Source organism: Panthera tigris, chromosome D3 (assembly GCF_018350195.1).
Source record: "Panthera tigris isolate Pti1 chromosome D3, P.tigris_Pti1_mat1.1, whole genome shotgun sequence".
Taxonomy (NCBI): Eukaryota; Metazoa; Chordata; class Mammalia; order Carnivora; family Felidae; genus Panthera; species Panthera tigris.
Genome location: NC_056671.1, coordinates 424,842 through 428,300, shown reverse-complemented (window position 1 = coordinate 428,300; position 3,459 = coordinate 424,842).

Sequence of the window (3,459 nt, the reverse complement as noted above, 5' to 3'; positions counted from 1 at the left end):
AGGCTCCAGGCTGCGTGATCCCGTCCCTTCCACGTTGGCGCAGAGGGGCCTGGAGCCGAGCAGGGGTGGCTGCGGGGGGAGGGGTTGGCTCTCAAGTGGCGGGGGTGGGGGAAGGGCTGTAGGGGCTGACGGAAACGTTATGCTCGTCAGGCTTGTCAGAACTCTCCGACGCGTACGAGGAAAAGGGTGACTCTTCTGTAACATTTGGAAGCTTATTTTTTGAGAGGGAGGGTGCTCGCAAGCAGGGGAGGGGCAGAGAGACAGCGAGAGAGAATCTCAAGCCGGCCCGAGCTACCAGCAAAGGCCACCGTGGGGCTCCCGCCGAAATCGAGAGTTGGATGCTTGAGGACTGAGCCACCCATTCGCCCTTGTAACTCAGACTTTTTTTTTTTTTTTTTTTTAATGGAAAAACCCTGAAGAAATCCAATTGACGTCTTTGGTAAAAGCAAATGTAAGTGGATTGGGCAGCAAAGAGTCAGTAAATTTGAGGGTGAGTGAAGTGCAGATGAAACCGCAGTGAGATACTGCTTTACACCCAGCAGAATGGTTGATTTTGGGGAGACTGGCGTACTCTTGGCATTCTCCTACACTGCTGGCGCGAGTAAAATGAGTTAACCACTGGGGAAAACAGGCAGTTTCTCATAAGCGGACAAACTCTGCTCTGTGGCCCAGTAGTGCAGGCTTCCCTTAGGCATGAAAAGGGACGGGCACACAATGTTTGTGGCAGTCCCAAACGGGAAACGCCCAGGTGTCTGGATAAACTCTGGAAGAATGCACAAATTGTGGAACCGTCATTTGAAAGTCCTATGGTGCTGTACCATTCAGCAATAACGCGGATGATTCTGAAAACCACGCTAAGCACAAAGACCCCACACAAAAGCGCACACAGTGCAATTCCATTTGTAGGGGTCTCAAGAACGAGCAAAGCTTGTGGTCACTCAGGGCAGTGGTTGCCTCTGGGTGGGGTGGTTAACCGGGAAGGGACATGAAAACCTTTACTGTGAAGGAAATGTTCCACATCTTGCTTGGGTCGATAATGACAGGTGCACACAGGCGGCTGGATGGTTGCCCAAATCTGTCCGTGTTTTAGTGTAAATTTTGCGTACATTTAAAAAGGTAGAGGGCGCTTGGGTGGCTCAGTCGGTTGAGCCTGCGACTTCAGCTCAGGTCATGATCTCACGGTTCGTGAGTTCGAGCCCCGTGTCGGGCTCTGTGCTGAAAGCTCAGAGCCTGGAGCCTGCTTCGGATTCTGCGTCTCCCTGTCTCTCTGCCCCTCCCATGCTCATGCTCTGTCTCTCAATAATATATAAACATTAAAAAAATTATGTATATTATATATATATTATATACATATATAACATGCACATTTAAAGCTCACAGTCAAAATGAAGCATCCTGCGAGGTACTTAATAAGCTAGCCTCTATCTCCCACCCTGTGGAGCTCGGGCCCAGACTACGTGCAAAGCCGGCAGACCATTTCCTCCAGCAGTTCCCAGGCCACGTGGGGGGCTGAGTGGGTGAGAACCTCCAGGTACTTCCCCAGAGCTGCTGCCCTCCCGCCCCGGTGCTGCGGTTGGTCCACACACATTCAACTCGGGGGAGGTACACTGTCCCCAAGGGATGTCGTTGTGCTGCTCCTGAGCCCTTCGGGAGGGGGGCCGGGATGTGAGGAGGCCCGCCCCACACCAAACAGCAAGAACAAGGGGAGAGCAACACAGTTTCCATTGTTTCTAGGAAAAGGCACTGCCGAAGTATACTTTTTACCAGAATCTGTGATGTCTGTTGTCAACTGAGCACATGCATAAAGGCAAGAGGGATTCCAGTAAATGCCTCTGGTTTCACAAGTTGCTGATTGCTGAGAATTCTTTCTCTAGGAAAGGCTTGGAGATTCTTCCAAGAGCTCTTGCATTTGTCCATCAAACTGGACGGTAGCGGCATAACTAATCCTATTTCCCACATAATCTGCATGAGAGATTTCTGAATAATCCGGTGATTCCTGAACACCAGGCTTCCCGTCGGCAGGAAGTCCTGGGTCCCGCACTCGGCACCCGGCCCTGCTCACCTGCCACCGCCGAGCCAGGCCCCTCCTCGACACCACTGTACGACCAGAGGACGCAGCGTGCTTAAAAAGTCAGTCCATCGATGTGTCAGTTCGGTGCCTGCAAATGTTTGGCAGCTTTATAGGTAAAAGAAAAAAAGTTCAGGGACACAGAACCAGCCCTTTCCTGATTGCCGTAGAGAAAAAGACATGACATCCTCACTACTTCAGGAAGTTAGGGCCACAGAGGCAGGTGGGCAGGAGGCTTCCCCTAAGCTCTGTGTAGCACACATATTACCTGACCCTTGGTTACGGAAGCTGGTCAAGTGGGGTCTGCGAGATGCGTAACTCCCACCGCAAAACCACATTCTGTGATCACCAGTTCACTTCCATTCTGTACACTTTCTCCTGCTGGTCAGTAAAGACTTCCGCGTCTGGCTTACTCTCATCGATCACAATTAGACAGCGAACGGAAGAGGGGAGACTGGAGCCACGACACTGAGATTTAGAGAATTATTTGTGGTCCAGCTGCGGACAGTCATGACAGCAGTGCCCAGTCAGTGCAGGGACAAGCTCGGGGATGTGCCCGCGGCCCCGAGGGCAGCCGCCTCCCTCCCTGTCGTCGTGAGGCAGCAGGTGGGTGCGGTGTGGGCTGCGGGGGGGCAGGGCGCAGGGAGCATGCTGCTCTGGAGTCAGAAGCGGCACAAGTGAGATCTCACACCACGTGAATCTTTGGCAGGACAGCCAGGACGGCGAGGTGCTCTTTGAAGACGAGTATTTCAACACAGGTTATAAAACACAAGATAAAACTTCCTCCCAAATACGGCTAAATATGTCGATTAAATAAGGCTCCCAATGAAATGTGAAAATCTTTAACAAAAAATAGTTTATTGCACAAAATTTAAGGAATTCCCCAGCACACTTACATTTATAAAAAATCAACATGCTTTTTAAAGTTACAATTCGTTGTGCACGGTGACACCTTTCCCCTGAACAGCCCCAACCTGAGGACATCCTTTCATGAGGAAATTTTTAACAGAAATGAGTAACTTAAAGCCACCAAGTTTTCTAGATCCTCTAAAACGTTACCCTCCAGGATCCTATTATAACCTGAGACCATCACACAACCAGATTTGCCTGGGACGTGTGTCAGTGAACTTGTTCGAATAAGGCTCAGAATGTCTCACATGTCACAGGGGTCCTTGCGGAAGGCTCCAGGACATGTGTCTTTCAGATACACTGGTCCCTTTCACTACTAGAAATCTTTACACAGGACACGTCATTTCTATGTGACAAGTTACTCATGGGAGTAGGAACACCTGTCATGGCTTCGGCAGCATCTACACCAAGAAAAGTCTGTAAACTGAGAAAGAGTTTAGTGAGAATCTTCTTAGCAGGCCTGTCCCATTACTCGGACCCCA